The 17,472-nt window shown below is 42.4% G+C and overlaps 1 protein-coding gene across 2 annotated transcripts in view; it reads left to right on the plus strand.

Annotated features, from left to right (window-relative positions):
• The first annotated feature begins 1,110 nt into the window (after positions 1-1,110).
• LOC111963858 (disabled homolog 2-interacting protein-like) overlaps positions 1,111-17,472 on the plus strand; it is a 217,758-nt gene continuing 201,396 nt past the window's right edge. For both annotated transcript variants that reach the window (XM_023987410.3, XM_023987411.3), the window contains exon 1: positions 1,111-1,288. The gene's annotated coding sequence lies outside the window, so the exon portion shown is untranslated. The remainder of the gene's footprint in view (positions 1,289-17,472) is intronic.

Raw genomic sequence — 17,472 nt, forward strand, 5'->3', positions numbered from 1 at the left:
TAAGGGAATGGTTTCTTAGAAACATTCCAATGAAAACGTTAGTTAACGACCTAACGAGACACGTAAGGGAACGTTCTTTAAAGTTGTGCGAACATTTGTTTTTACCTGGGAGACATTTGAAGCAGCCTAATCAGATTAAAATATTGTGACTGACTGTGTTTATGATCCATATTTAGGCTGTATTGAAGCATTCGGTTCTAAGTACGATTCCGCTCCGATTGGAGAAGAGGCAGAGCGCGTGTTAAGCTTTCCTGAACAACTGGGCCTGCCGGGAGCGTATGTGGCCACATTGTTATAGGAGGACTTGGGAGAATGATGATCTGCAGCAGACAGCGCATCTCGGTATCAGAAGTAAAAATACAGCCAGACTGGCCTGCTACTGTACCTTTTCTAGACGTTTGTACTCATTTGAAAGCAATAATGCCATTATTCATTGCATTGTGGTGTTGTAGGCTAGTCTACGTAGAATAATTGTATATTCCTTGAACAAGATAAACAGGGGTGCTTTTTTTGAGCTGCATGTCTCATGTCTTCGCTGTTCTTTCATCAGCTATTCCTATTTGTTCTTGTGGATTCATGTTGAAAATCGATGGCGCTTTGAATGCTTTTTATGTGTGGTATGATTGCTTGTTAGCCTATTGCAGATCTGGACAAGCGATCCACCTTCCACTATTGTCACTATGAATGGTGGATAGTGGGCAGGATAGACTAGTAGACTATATCGACCTGTGGTATAGTAAAAGTTAGCACGTGGAAAATCGTAGTGCATAAGGGAAGTACCAACACACCTTGACATAGGGGAGGAGCACGCAAGCAGATGAGGACATTTGGCATTACATATTAAAACCTGCAAATGAGTGAATGTAAAGCAGAGAAAAAAATGCACTACCCTCGCCTGTGCTCAAAACAAAACGCAAAGTTTGACAACCATCCCGTATTTGGGACTAAATTTTGAACCGTCCCTTAGTTCCAAGGCTTGAAAATGGGAAAGCAAGCAAGAGGGGATGAGGCAGGGAAAGAAAAGTGTTTGTGTGTGTGTGTGTGAGAGAGAGAGAGAGAGAGAGACAGAGAGAGAGACGCACACACACTCTCACACACTCCCTCAGACCACTGCAGCTGAGTGAGTGGAGTGGAGCGAAGCAGAGGCAGAAGCAGAGTGATAGAGAGAGAGGGGGAGAAGGGAGGGGAAATCGTTCCTTGTTACTACTTGTTGCTCTTGCCTTTCCGTGCGGAGCGTTGAGGATGATATTCCCTGTGTTTTCCTGGCTGGAGTGGGAGCTTGTCTGAGGTAAGAACCTCGCAGCTTCTACCATTTACTGCTGCTGTTTCTCAGGGTGAGAGGGAAGGAGAGGAGGAGACAGGAGGTAAAACGGGGGTAGTATTTCAAACCAGAGTTTGAGGGGGTTTCTGTGGGAATGCTGGCTTTGTGGAGCGGGGGAAGAGAGGGAGGTGTGGAGGGAAGTGTTTCACGTGCCAGAGAGAACAGAGCTACACTCCTCTGAGTAAAGTGGAAGACAGAGAGCCCTCACTGAATGAACAGACTGGCCCCTCTGTAAGAAAAGACAGAGTGAAAAAACTGAGGGAGAAAAAGACTGAAAGACACAAAGGGTCCGTTACATGTGTTTAACAACTCTGTTGTTAAAACAGGAGCAGTGAAACACTTTCAAACGGACAGTGGAAATTCTAGCACAGCTCTCTTTCTCTTTCTTGACTACTGTATGCTGTGTTTCTCCATGCTTTCTCGAGTCTCCAGTTCTCTAATTATTAATGTGGCTCTCTCTCGCTGGTGTGTTGTTCTGGATATCTCCAGTTCTCTGATTAACGTTGCTCTCTCTCTGGTGTGTGTTTCTGGGTAGCTCTGTGTGGTTCAAGACGGCTCCCTGTTTATAATCTGGAGTGTGGAGTCACATTTCAAGACAGTGCAGCGAGGAGGGAAGGGAGGAGAGGGTGGTAGTTAACTACTTTAGCAGTCTCATTCCCACATGTATCAAGTCTGCAGGATTACTGTGTCTACTGCCTGCCTACAACCAGAGGCTGTTTCCCTGACTACTGTAGATAACTCATATAATCATACACGCTGCCGTTACTATTTTATTATTATTTATCTTGCTGCCTAGTCCCTTTACCCTCGAGTACATGTACATATCTACCGCAACTACCACCGTATCCCTGCACGTTGATATGGTACGGATACTGACCGTATGTCACTTACAATCTTGTGTGTTTTATTTCCTGCTCGCTTTTATTTTTGGTCTGACCTAGTGTTGAAAGTTGTATTTTCCATTTCGCACCTTTGATATTGAACACGGCATTGTTGAGGAAGAGCCTTTAAGTAAGCATTTCGCTGTGCGGTTTGCACCTGTGGTATTCTGCTCATGTGACAAATAAACGACCAACTCATTTTAGCATGTAGCACTAACTAATTGTAGCATTTAGCTCATCATCATGTCTCTCTTTACAACTGTTAATACTGTGTGTTACAACACCTCAACCCAAAAACTAGACCGTCAACCCAACCAGCATGAACGTACTGCAATCTCAGTAATGACAGTATTTCTGATTGACATAAATATAATTTTGGTGTTTAGCATGTCATTCACAGCAAATGCAAGCACTCTTGTGACTTTCACAGCTTTTGACATTTAGCATAAGTAGCCTATTTACATCGAAAGTAATTCAAGGCTTTATATCATGTGTTGTATACCATTTGAGGACTTATCAAGCCTTCATACTGTATCATGTGGCATGGATTTTAGCCGCCCTAGTCTAGTTGTCATGGTGATATATTCTGTCCATTTCGGTCCTTGTCTAGTGTACTCTAGTTATTGTTGTGATACCGTATGTTCTCCTCGACCCTGTCTCTTGGTCAGCGCTGGCCAGGGCCGGGCGGTTGGTTGTTATTGTTGCCCTATTAATAGTGTGGGCTGGGCCGGCAGGCAGGCAGCTGAGAGGGGAGAAGCCCGGAAGGGAAGGGAAGGAAGTGGTCTTGGAGCGGCCAACCAGCCGGAGAAGAGGGATTACTAGGACCACCGAGCGGGAATTATGGAATTACAGAACAGCGTTCCCGAGGTGATGGGAATCAGTGACGTGAACGGGACCGTAGCAGAACATCTGATGTGGATCTGGCGTTACTCCTAGTGAGGTGGACCTGAACGCTACAGAACACAGAGACTGGAGAGAGATATGGTCTGATACACTATATCCTCTGGAGAAATACTCAGCATGGTTGCAAGCTGGAAGGAGCTACAGCAGAGGAATCAGACTCAAATCGTCTTAACTTCGACATTCAGATTTCTATTAGCTGCTGTTTACCCAGGTGTCACATCAAAGCCAATCAAGCTTTACTTGAAGTGCATTTAAAGGATCTCAAGAACCACCGTTTTGCTCTTTAAAATCGAAACAGTCAAAGAAAATATGAATAAAGACTGCTCATCGCTGTCACAGATGTAGCGTACTACTCTCAACAACCTGTCTTTCCTTGCTTTTGTTCCATAGCTGACTTGGAGGCGATAAACTCTTAAGTGGTCTGACAGTGAAAGCGACAGATAAAGAATGGCTGATTGAGTCGTCTGATAATCTGCTTCAGTGTTTGTCTAAGGAGATGAGATGTAGCCACATAGCTCTCCCTGTCTCTTCCTTCTCTTTCGTTCCACTTTCCATTCATCCCCCTCTTCTCTCGCTCCCTCATCCCCCTCTTGATAGGTTCCTAAGGAATGTCAGATCAACTACCTGTTGCCTGAGGATAGTGGAATCTACAATCTGGTGTTTGAACTTGTCTGGTAACCCTTGTTTTATGGTCTGTCTTACCTCCATGCCAGTAGACCATTACGACTTACCATTGGTGAACATTATCAACATCGTGTAATGGATTTACACGTCAGATGTTTTATTGTATATAACGCACATAGATCTTACAGTATGTAGAGTGGTGAATCAAGAGTCCTTTTTAACTTCCTCCTTCCTTTCCCAGAATTCACTGCTGTGTTGATTGCGTGGTCTGTGACTTGGTGTGTATGTGTAGAGACATGTCAGGTGTGCTGCAGCCAGCTGCACCATTGCGAAACTGTGTGTCTCTTGCAATTTTCTCTTGCTCCACGCTTTGTCTTGAACGTACTTGTTCAGGACATTGTGTGATGACGCATGAGACATTTTAGATTCGATTTCTATCTAAATATGGATAGAGTTTATTATCCATGAGACAAACATGTTAACTTTTCCCTAGAGGATCAGTAAGGATATAGAAAGCTATTGTGGGGGGGTGGTTAGAATGTTGATATAATAGTGTTGGTTATGAAGGTACACACATTTGTGCTGATGTCCAGTGGAAAATCACAACCTATGGCTGTTCACACTCAAAAATTAGGTTCCTCAAGGGTCCTTTGGGAAGGGTGATGATTCTATGGAACCATAATGACTCAAAGAACCCTCTGAGCTCTTCAACGGTTCTTTACAGTTCACAAAAGGGTTCTTTGCTCATTTAGTGATCATTAAAATGTAGGGAAGGTGGCTCATTTTAATATTTGGGAGGTTGCACACAGCTCTTTCTGTTTAACCTTGAATGAGAGCGTCAATCCAGTTTATTTAATGTGTAGTGTTACGCTTGTAACTTGTCAATTAACACAATAATAACATTTTTGACAATATAATATGGCTGACCTGAATAAAACAATCTGTATGGTTCCTCAAAAGGATCTACCAAGAGTGTTTCAGATTGGGAAAGGTTCTTTATCTGAACCATTCTGCATAAAGGTTCTATAAAGAACCATTAAAAAGGGTTGCAACCATAGCGGAACCTGTTTTTGGTGCTATATAGAGCCTTAGGAAAGGGTTCTTTATAGCACTGTACAGGTTCCTTTTAGAACCTTCAAAACAGGGTTCTATATAGCACCAAAAAGGGTGCTGCTATGGTTACAAGCCAAAGAACCCCTGTCTGGCATTATTTAGAACCATTATTTTTTAGTGTGTTGGGTGGACATTAAAAGCTCAGAGTTTTATAGACAGGCTTCCATTTGGGCTGTGTGAATGGGGGCCCTCCCTCCCTCTCCCTCTCTGCCCTTTGACCTGGCCCACTCAACAAAAGGTGTAATTGCTGCTGGTCGTAAACCACCGTGGAACAGAAAGAGAGAGGAGAGTGATATACTGTATGTCAAAATCAAATCAAATTTGTAGCAGATGTTATTGTGGGTGTAACAAAATGCTTGTGTTCCTAGCTCCAACAGTGCAGTAGTATCTAACAATTCACAACAATACACACAGATCTAAAAGTAAAAGAATGGAATTAAGAAATATATAAACATTAGATTGAGCAATGTCGGAGTGGCATTTACTAAAATACAGTAGAATAGAATACACTATATACATATGAGATGAGTAAAGCAGTATGTAAGCATTATTAAAGTGACTAGTGTTCCATTATTAAAGTGGCCAGTGATTCCAAGTCTATGTATACAGGGCAGCATTCTCTAATGTAAAGGGTTGTGCAACCGGGTGGAAGCCGGCTAGTGATGGCTATTTAACAGTCTGATGGCCTTGAGATAGAAGTTGTTTTTCAGTATCTTGGTTCCAGCTTTGATGCACCTGTACTGACCTTGCCTTCTGGATGGCCTTCCTGTGACATCGGGTGTTGTAGGTTTCCTGGAGGGCAGGTAGTTTGCCCCTGGTGATGCCACCCTCTGGAGAGCCCTGTGGTTGCGGGCGGTGCAGTTGCCGTACCACGCAGTAATACAGCCCGACAGGATGCTCTCAATGCTCTCAGGATGCTCTCAAAGGTTTGTGAGGGTTTTAGGGGCCAAGACAAATGTATTAATCGTCCTATTGCGCCTTCACCACACTATCTGTGTGCGTGGACCATTTCAGTTTGTCAGTGATGTGTATGCTGAGGAACTTGAAGCTTTCCACCTTCTCCACTGCAGTCCCGTCGATGTCGATAGGTGCAAGCTCCATCTGCTGTTTCCTGAAGTCCAAGATCAGCTCCTTTGTTTTGTTGACGTTGAGTGAGAGGTTGTTTTCCTGGCACCACTCTCCGCGTGCCCTCACCTCCTCCCTGTAGGTTGTCTTGTCAATGTTGGTAATCAAGCCTACTACTGTTGTGTCATCTGCAAACTTGATGATCGAGTTGAAGGCCTGCTGGCCACGCAGTCATGGGTGAACAGGTAGTACAGGAGAGAGCTGAGCATGCACCCTTGTGGGGCCCCTGTGTTGAGGATCAGTGAAGTGGAGGTGTTGTTTCCTACCTTCACCACCTGGGGGCGCCCCGTCAGGAAGTCCAGGACACAGTTGCACAGGGCCGGGTTCAGACCCAGGGTTGTGAAGGTACACACTGTGGTGTTGAATGCTGAGCTATAGTTAATGAACAGCATTCTGTTCATTGACTATAGTGTGCAGTGTGATGGCGATTGCATGGTCTGTGTATCTATTGGGGCGGTAAGCAAATTGAAGTGGGTCTAGGGTGTCAGGTAAGGTAGAGGTGATATGATATGATCCTTAACTAGCCTCTCAAAGCACTTCATGATGACAGAAGTGAGTGCTACGTGGGCGATAGTCATTTAGTTCAGTTACCTTTGCTTTCTTTGGTACAGGAACAATGGTGGACAACTTGAAGCAAGTGGGGACAGCAGACTGGGATAGGAAGAGATTGAACATGTCTGTAAACATTCCAGACAGCTGGTCTGCGCATGCTTTGAGGACGTGGCTAGGGATGCTGTCTGGGCCGACAGCCTTGCAAGGGTTAACACGCTTAAACATCTTGCTCACATCGGCCACAGAGAAGGAGAGCCCACCAGTCCTTGGTAGCAGGCCACGTAGGGGGCACTGTGTTATCCTCAAAGCGGACTATGAAGGTGTTTAGCTTGTCCGGAAGCAAGACATCCATGTCCGCGACGTGGCTGGTTTTCCCTTTGTAGTCAGTGGTTGTCTGTAGACCCTCCCATATGTATCCTGTCTGAGCCGTTTGAATTGTGACTCCACTTTGTCTCTGTACTGACGTTTTGACTGTTTGATTGCCTTACGGAGGGTCCCTGCAGCATACGCTCAAACCGGTTTGATTAGAATGCTCATTTAGAACGTTCTGTTTCGATTGAAGCAACAGTCAGTATTTAAGCTGGCCACACAGTTTTTTCACAGAAACATTTTGCACAAACACAGTCCTTACAAAGTTATATCCTGAATGTGACCAGTTTATTTTTGGACGCAGTGTTCAGACATTCACAGAAGTAGTGACAGCATAACACAATCATCCAAACCGGAAAATGTGGGCTACATTAGTCCTAGCGTTAACTGAGGAAAGATTGATGTAACACATGTGGTCATATTTAGAAAATTCTCGGCTGTCAGAAACCACAACATGAATTAGCTAATAGCAATTACTATTTATAATTCATCACATCACGGGTTTCCTCTCCATTGATTAAAATAATTGAGTAAAACACTTTCTAGAAATCGAAAGTAATCCGACGATGGGTAGTTTGTGCACGCCGTCATGTGTGTTTTTTCGTGTCAACCAAAGATAATAAGAGGAGACAAGATGAGTTTGGTCTGTTTGCAGTATGCATGTTGAAGGGGGTTGTGTCATCTACAATCATTCACTTCCAGACGTTTACCCCTCACCTCATTATAACATCTTTGGTCTGACAGACATTTACCTGACACCCAGAATGAATTATATAATGTCAACTAACATGGTGCCAAGCATAGCTGCCAAATAGCTTAGCATTAGCTCATTATAATCAGTACAACCTTCAAAAAAGTATTTTACACACATCATAGGTGTCCATTACAATCTATGCAATAATTGGAATGCATTATTTGTAACCAGTACTTTAAAAGATGTGAATAAAACTGTAAATACTTTATGTTCCATACATACATACATACATACATACATACATACATACATACATACATACATACATACATACATACATACATACATACATACATACATACATACTGTATGCTACAGTAGAAACGACAACATGATATACAGAAATAAGACATTTACTTTGATAGGAACGCACACATGTCCAAAGTCATTATTTGTACGGAAAACAACAAGGAAGGCAATGTGAGCTCTAGAAAATGTGCCAATTCGTGCAAGACTGCGCAAACGTCTGCGTACTTGATCTGCGGAAACATTGGTGAAGTGCTTGGGCTCTCCTCGAAGAGAGAAGTTTGCCTCGCTCAGTAAAGCCTCAAACATAAATTGTCCGCAACACTGAAATGGGCAACTTCTATGTTTATTAATAAGGAGGCAGAACACACCTCTATTCAAACTGTTGTTAGAAATCAAAACTTGCTAGAAAATAATTTTGAAACATAGCCTATAGATAATTAGCAGGCAGACAATGAGTGTTAACTGTACTGTTGCGTTAAAATCACATTTTGGAACAGCATGTGCATTCTGACATCAGGTGCATAAAACAACTCACGCTGGGGCGACCGTGAGAGATATTTGGAACTCATGTGTGAAAAGGTTATTGATATTCACAGTGGGTTCATCGCCTATACACTTCCTGATGAACTCAGTCACCGTATCTGTGTATTCGTCGATGATATACTCGGGGGCTACCCGGAACATATCCCAGTCTGCGTGATCAAAACAATCTTGAAGCATGGATTTCGATTGGTCAGACTAGTGTTGAAAATACCTTAGCATGGGCACTTCCTGTTTGAGTTTCTGCCTATAGGAAGGGGTGAGCAAAATGGATATGTGATCAGATTTGCCAAAGGGGGACCAGGGGGGAGACTTGTAGGCATTTTGAAAAGTCGAGTATCTGTGGTCCAATGTGTTGCTTTGCTAAAATCCCCAGCTACAATAAATGCCGCCTCAGGATATGTGGTTTCCAGATTGCATAAAGTCCAGTGTAGTTCTTTGAGGGCCGTCATGGTGTTGGCTTGAGGGGGAATATACACGGCTGTGACTATAACCAAAGATAATTCCTGGGAGGTAATACGGTCGGCATTTGATTGTGAGGTATTCTTGGTCGGATGAACAAAAGGACTTGAGTTTCTGTATGTTATCACAGTCACACCATGACTGGTTAATCATGAAACATACACCCCCACATTTCTTCTTCCCGGTATTCCTGTCTGTGCGATGTATGGTGTCTGCTATAGAGAAGAGTATGTGTTTGTGTGTGTGCGCATGGCATTTGTTTGTGTGTGTGTGTGTGTGTGTGTGTGTGTGTGTGTGTGTGTGTGTGTGTGTGTGTGTGTGTTGTGTGTTGTGTGTGTGTGTTGTGTGTGTGTGTGTGTGTGTGTGTGTGTGTGTGTGTGTGTGTGTGTGTGTGTGTGTGTGTGTGTTGTGTGTGTGTGTGTGTGTGTGAAGGGTGGATTATACAATGTTTGTGTGTTTCGGGTTCTATGATTGTGACTGAGTGTGTGTGTGTGCGTGTGTGTGTTTACACAAGAAGTTTGAGAGTCTGCACTCCTCAATAAAATAATCAATTAGCTATTTCATACCCTTCTGCCCCATTTGAAAGAAGCAGCCTTAATGAACACTGTATCACAGACTCATTGTCTTCTTCTTTTTTACTCAAAGACCATGAACTCATGAGCTGTGTGAAGTGGCATATGTTATGGCTACAGTATGCCTGCTCTTGTGAGTGTATATTGGTTTAGTGTGTGTATTGGTCTCGTGTATTGCTCTAGTAGGGAATTTAAAACGTCTAGTGTATTTGAGGTTTAAAAAGGCTTCTAAAATGTGTAATTTCCACTTTTAGACTTGATTTTCACATATTAGTAATATATCAACCCCTACAAAAATGTCCATTAATTATAAAACATAATAATTAACATTTCCTGTTGCTGCAGGATTATTTTCTTGCTGTCGCAAACTGGCTCAAATTAAGATCCTACATCTGTAAGTGTTATGGTGTGGGGTGTTACCACAGTCTTCAGATCTATCAGTCTTCAGGTTTCAGGCAAGCAAGTGCTGTAGTTGTGTGTGGGTTTGAAACAGTAGAAGCTGGCTGTCTAGGTTTGCCGGGCCTGGGCAGTGTGTGTGTGAGTGTGTGTGAGTGTGTGTGTGTGTGTGTGTGTGTGTGTGTGTGTGTGTGTGTGTGTGTGTGTGTGTGTGTGTGTGTGTTGTGTGTGTGTGTGTGTGTGTGTGTGTGGTGTGTGTGTGTTGGTGTGTGTGTGTGTGTGTTGTTGTGTGTTGTGTGTGTGTGTTGCGCGTGTGTTTGCGCGTGTGTGTGGATGGTAAGGAATGCACCGTGTTGTTTTGTGCCAGATGCGTCATGTGCTGTGTTTGACATTTGTTTGGCTCTTTGACCTGCCTCACTGTGGCTCACACACACACACACACAACCACACACACACACACCACACACACACCACACACACACACACACACACACCCTTCTTCTGTGCCAGTGCCCAATCTTAGATTGTTCTGGACTGAGTTCCTAGGTGGAAAAACAGGAAAAGGCCAATGCAGACACACGAGCACAGACAAAGAGACAGACAGACAGACATCAGACAATGTCAGAACACACACACCAGTTTTAGATTTACACAAACACATTTAATAACATACAGAAAATCTAAATTGGACCAGACAGGGGTTATTTGGCTTGCAACCAGACCAGACCCCTTCACTTTTTCCAGATGTTACGTTACAGACTTATTCTAAATGGATTCAATCGTTTTTTTTTCCCTACCCACAATACCCCCATAATGACAAAGCAAAAACAGGTTTTTAGACATTGTTGCAAACATATAAAAATTATAAAAATTAAATATTGCATTTAAATAAGTATTCAGACCTTTTACTCAGAACTTTGTTAAAGCACCTTTGGCAGCGATTACAGCCTTGGGTGTTCTTGGGTATGATGCGACAAGCTTGGCAAACCTGTATTTGGGGAGTTTCTCCCATTATTCTCTTCAGATCCTCTCAAGCTCTGTCAGGTTTCAAAATCAAATCAAACTGTATATGTCACATGCGCCGAATACAACAGGTGTAGACCTAACCGTGAAGTGCTTACTTACAAGCCCTTAACCTCTAATTCCTCCAAACCCGGATCCGGGAGCACCCCCCACAGTAAAAAAGCTGACTAGCATAGCCTAGCATAGCGTCACAAGTAAATACTAGCATCTAAATATCATTAAATCACAAGTCCAAGACACCAGATGAAAGATACACATCTTGTGAATCCAGCCATCATTTCTGATTTTTAAAATGTTTTACAGGGAGACACAATATGTAAATCTATTAGCTAACCACGTTAGCAAAAGACACCACCTTTTTTACTCCACCAGTTTTTTACTCCATCAGTAGCCATCACTAATTCGACCAAATAAAGATATAAATAGCCACTAACCAAGAAACAACTTCATAAGATGACAGTCTGATAACATATTTATTGTATAGCATATGTTTTTTTTGAAAAATGTGCATATTTCAGGTATAAATCACAGTTCTACATTGCAGCTGCAATCTGAAATAGTGCCGAAGCTGCCAGAATAATTACAGAGACCAACGCCAAATACCTAATTACTCATCTTAAAACATTTCTGAAAAATACACAGCGTACAGCAAATGAAGCGCAACATCTTGTGAATCCAGCCATATGTCAGATTTTTTAAGTGTTTTACAGCGAAAACACAATATAGCATATATTAGCTTAGCACAATACCAGAAACACAAGCAATTTACCAGCAGCACAGGTTAGCGATCGTAACAATACAGCAAAAGATATATAATTTTTGACTAACCTTGATATACTTCGTCAGATGACAGTCCTGTAACATCATATTACACAATGCATATAGGTTTTGTTCGAAAATGTGCATATTTAGCAGCACAAATCGTGGCTATACAATGTGATCAGTGGCAACAGGTCATGCATTCTGGCCGGCGCCATTTGGAAAGGCACCTAAGTTTACGATTATTTATCGATTAGATTGACAAAAAAATACAGTTGGACAGCAAATGAAAGATGCATTAGTTATTAATGCAACCGCTGAGTTAGATTTTTAAAATTAACGTTACTAGACATACAGTGTGCGTTACAGCCAGACTAGTGCCGCAATAATGGCGGACAAATGCTTTACATTTTTCCACATAAATACGGAATAACATCATAAATAGCTCTTACTTTTGGATGAGCTTCCATCAGAATCTTGGGCAAGGTGTCCTTTGTCAAAGAATCGTTGCTTGGTTGTAAAACGTTGTCTTCAACTTCGGAATTAGCAGCTAACAATAGCTATGTGGCCACAACATGCCCAAATCCCCAAAACGCAATACTAAGGAAATTCCGAAAATAGCAATATACTCGCATAAACTGATATAACTCGGTTTAAAATAACTTCGTTATGATGTTTCTAACACCATATCGAATTAAATTACAGACGGTATTAGCTAAGGCCGATAACTGAGCGTTTCAAAATGCCATCTTGAGTCTTGCTTTGCGCAATGACGAACGACGAAAAGAGAGCTCACTTCGTTCCTTGGCCTTTTATAAGCTCTGAGAACATCGTAGACACTCCATTCCACTTCTCATTGGTTACTGACATCCAGGGGAAGGCGGGCTTGCAGTTTCATGTGACCCATAGGATACATACAGAGCTTTAAACTGATCTGAGAACAGAGCCTCGTTTTCAGACCTTCGCAGTTCCTGTCATGGATTTCGCTGCAGAAAGAGTTCTGGTTCACCCACAGACATAATTCAAACGGTTTTAGAAACTAGAGATTGTTTTCTATCCAATAGTAATAATAATATGCATATTGTACGAGCAAGAATTGAGTATGAGGCAGTTTAATTTGGAGACGATATTTTCCAAAGTGGAAACAGCACCCCCTAGATTGAGAAAAGGTTAACCAACAATGCAGTTCAAGAAATAGAGTTAAGAAAATATTTACAAAATAAGCTATAGTAAAAAAAAAAATTAAAAAAGAAAATTACATAACAATAACGAGGCTATATACAGGGGGTACTGGTGTGTGCCGGTTGGATGTGGACCATCGCTGCACAGCAATTTTCAGATCTCTCCAGAGATTTTCGATCGGGTTCAAGTTCGAGCTCTGGCTGGGCCACTCAAAGACATTCAGAGACTTGTCCCAAAGGCACTTCTGCATTGTCTTGGCTTTGTGCTTAGGGTCGTTGTCCTCTTGGAAGGTGAACCTTCACCCCAGTCTGAGGTCCTGAGCAGGTTTTCATCAAGGATCTCTCTGCACTTTACTCCATTCACCTTTCCCTCGATCATGACTAGTCTCCCAGTCCCTGCCACTAAAAAACACCCCAACAGCATGATGCTGCCACCACCATGCTTCCTCGTAGGGATGGTACAAGGTTTCCTCCAGACGTGATGCTTGGCATTCAGGTCAAAGAGTTCAATCTTGGCTTCATCAGACCAGAGAATCACGTTTTTCATGGTCTGCGAGTCCTTTAGGTGCCTTTTGGCAAACTCCAAATGGGCTGTCATGTGTCATTTACTAAGGAGTGGCTTACGTCTGGCCACTCTACCATAAAGGCCTGATTGGTGCAGTGCTGCAGAGAGGGTTGTCCTTCTGGAAGGATCTCCCATCTCCACAGAGGTACTCTGGAAACCATCGGTTTCTTGGTCACCTCTTGGCCCTTCTCACCCCGATTGCTCAGTTTGGCTGGGTGGCCAGCTCTAGGAAGAGTCTTGTTCGTTCCAAACTTCTTCCATTTAAGAATGATGGAAGCCACTGTGTTCTTGGGGACCTTCAATGTTGCAAAGATTTTTAGGTACCCTTCCCAGATCTCTGCCTCGACACAATCCTGTCTCGGAGCTCTACGGACAATTCCATTGACCTCATGGCTTGGTTTTTGCTCTGGCATACACTGTCAACTGTGGGACCCGACATAGACAGGTGTGTGTCATTCTAAATCATGTCAACTCAATTGAATTTACCACAGGTGGACTCCAATCAAGTTGTAGAAACATCTCAAGGATGATCAATGGAAACAGGATGCAACGGAGCTCAAGTTCGAGTCTCATAGCAAAGGGTCTGAATACTTATGTAAATAAGGTATTTCTATTTCTTATTTTTTAATAATTTGAAAAAAATTCTAAAATCCTTTTTTTTGCTTTGTCATTATGGGGTATTGTGTGTAGATTGAGGGGGGGAAACTATTTAATCAATTTTAAAATAAGGCTGTAACGTATCAAAATGTGGAAAAAGTGAAGGGGTCTGAATACTTTCCGAATGCACTGTAGAACAATTTTTAAAGGTTCAATAACGAACCATGCTCATAAGGCTCTAAATGGAACCTGTCCGGTGCTATAAAGAACCCTTTCCTACGGTTCTATGAAGAACATGAAAACAGCTTCTATATAGCACCAAAAAAAGGGTTCCGCTATGGTTACAACCCTTTTTGGGGCTATATAGAACCTTTTTTTATGGTTCTTTATAGAATCTTTATGGAGAATGGTTCCATAAAGATATGTAGATCCTTTTGAAGAACCACAGTTTTTTTTATTTAGGTCAGCCATATTATATTGTTCAAATTCGGTCGGTGTTATTATTGTGTTAATTGACAAGTTGAATCAAGTGAGTTTCCTCTGGAACAGCTGGGGGTCCCTGCGGAGATAATTGAGAACCACTGATTGATTTAGTCAACCACTTACAGGCTGTCAGCTTTAATTTGAGGTATTTAAGGTATTTTCATCCAAATCGGGTGAACAGTTTAGAAATAACAGCACTTTTTGTACGTAGACCCCCCATTTTAGGGGAGTAAAAGTATTGGGACAAATTCACTTATGTGTATTCAAGTATTAAAAAGTTAAGTGTTTGGTCCCATATTCATATGCAATGACTACATATCAAGCTTGTGACTCTACGAATTTCTTGATGAATTTGCTGTTTGTTTTGGTTGTGTTTCAGATTATTTTGTGCCCAATAGAAATGAATGGTAACTAATGTATTGTCGTTTTTTTTGTCCCTTTTATTATAATTAAGATTAGAATATGTTTCTAAACTCTTCTACATTAATATTGTTGCTACCATGATTACAGATAATCCTGAATAATGATGAGTGGGAAAGTCACAGATGCATGAATATCATATATATATCCGTATCATATTTAAAGCATAACACAACACATTACATAAACTGGAATGACACTCACTCGCGGTTGCACAAAATAGCTGTGTGCAAACCACACTCCAAAATATTCTAATAAGTCGCTCCCCTCCATTTTAATTATCACTAAAAGACAAAATAACCTTTTTCTGAACTATAAAAAAAAACATTGACGAGCTTAATGGGTTCCACATAGAACCATCACCCTTCCCGAATATTATTTTTCAGTGTGTATTCTCTGTCCTTGTTTCACCTTAGTGAGGCTTATGATAAACTGTAGTGGTGAAAAGATTGAACCAGGTCCTGTACTGGTATAGAAGTGAATCATAGGTCATTAGTCACAGGGAAGAGAGGACTCCCTGAAACTAACTGGGTGAATTCTCCTTTCATAGCTTTGCGAACATGGCATGGCCCACTCTTTCTAATAGTCTGACACACACATAGACACAAACACACAGACACAGGGAGGCAAAGAGCTGTTAGGAAGAGAGCTGTTGGCAGGACTAACTGTCCCTGATGTCAAGCAGAACTAGTTGTGTGGCTGTAGATAGTCTCTGTAAAAGGGAGGTTAGGGGGCGGAGGCCATGTGCAGGAAATATGGGTTGTTTTTACCACCCTGATTCTCAAACAGGGCTGTGTGTACGTGTGAGTGAGTGTCTGAAATAGGGGTCGTTTTGTGTGTGTGTGTGTGTGTGTGTGTGTGTGTGTGTGTGTGTGTGTGTGTGTGTGTGTGTGTGTGTGTGTGTGTGTGTGTGTGTGTGTGTGTGTGTGTGTGTGTGTGTGTGTGTGTGTGTGTGTGTGTGTGTGTGTGTGTGTGTGTGTGTGTGTATAGTGGGGGGGTGTGTGTGTGTGTGTGTGTGTGTGTGTGTGTGTGTGTGTGTGTGTGTGTGTGTGTGTGTGTGTGTGTGTGTGTGTTTGTGTGTTTGCGTGTGGCTATTCAGGGCAGGAGATTTTGAGTCGAACACACAGAAGGGGAGTTGTTATTTTCGACAGGGCAGTCTAGACACACTGTAGTCGTGTGTGTATTCTTAGGAGTACACAGGAATACACACACACTGCCCGGTACCCTCAGTTTTTTTATTTAACCTTTATTTAACTAGGCAAGTCAGTTAAGAACAAATTCTTATTTACAGTGACGGCCTAGAAATAATGGGTTAACTGCCTTGTTCAGGGGCAGAACGACAGATGTTTACCTTGTCAGCTCGGGGATTCGATCACTGGCCAGTGCAGTGAGTAATGTCTGAAATGACAGTGTATAAGAGTGGTCATAATGACAATGGGACATTGTAACTAACAAGCACAAGCATTGGGACTTAGGTTGGTTTCCTTGGCAACATTTGGAATGTCCAGGTGTCAGGGATGTTGGGGGATGGGGGGGTTGTAAGGGGATAGGGTGAGAGGAGGGGGAACATTGGAGTGAAACACATTTTCCCCCTCTTTTCTGTTTCCTGCACAGAACAAATTGTCCTTACACCAGCACAGACAGCTCTGCCTAACAGAGGAAACTGTGTGTGCGTGAATGTGTGTGTGCGTGTGCTTGCATGTGTGTTTATGCAAGTGTGAGTATGTGTGAAAGACAGAGCAATACACTCCCACGTGAGGAAGTAGGGCAATACCGTATGGAATGTGTGTAGACGTGTTGACGTGTCATAAATACATCATGAGCAAATGCCTTTGTACTTCAGGAAACTGCACTCATTAAGCAGAGAATGTTCAAGGAAAGTTATCACTGATGTCACGGAGCACAACAATTAAGCTGTAGAAATGATATATAGGTCTGTTGGAAAAATATATTCACACTCGATCATATCTGTACGTCCACTCAACACATGGGAATCCAAAAAAGTGGAAAGTATTTGCTGTGGTATTCAATGCCCTCGCAAGCTGACTTGAGTAGGAAGTGAAATGGAAATCAAAACCACCAAACTTTATTCATATTAATATTCGCCGCTCTTATCCAGAGCGACTCAGTGAGGGCTTACATTTACGTCACCCGTGGGACTCAAAGCCACAACCCTGGCTTTGACGTGCTCGACCAACTGAGCCACACAGGACACTTCTCTGCTGTTTTGGTTGATCTTGTCACAGGGTTTATTGACGCCAACCCTAGGCTCGACTGTAGTGTATATTGTAACTGAAACTAGGCTGCGTCATACAGTGTGTAGTGACAAAGCAGGGGGAGACCAGACTAGAGCTTACAGAAGGACAGGCTAGGGTAGCGAGAAAAGGTCACAGGGGAGTGTTAATTGTGTATTTAGCATCACAATGGATGAAACTATGCAACTTACACACCCACACACACACCCACACAAACTGGTAGTTTACTGAACTCCTAATTAAGGACACTCTTCCCATAACCTCTTGTTTGTCTGGTCTCTCTCTCTCTCTCTCTCTCTCTCTCTCTCTCTCTCTCTCTCTCTCTCTC

The sequence above is a fragment of the Salvelinus sp. IW2-2015 genome, linkage group LG5 (assembly GCF_002910315.2).
Source record: "Salvelinus sp. IW2-2015 linkage group LG5, ASM291031v2, whole genome shotgun sequence".
Lineage (NCBI taxonomy): Eukaryota > Metazoa > Chordata > Actinopteri > Salmoniformes > Salmonidae > Salvelinus > Salvelinus sp. IW2-2015.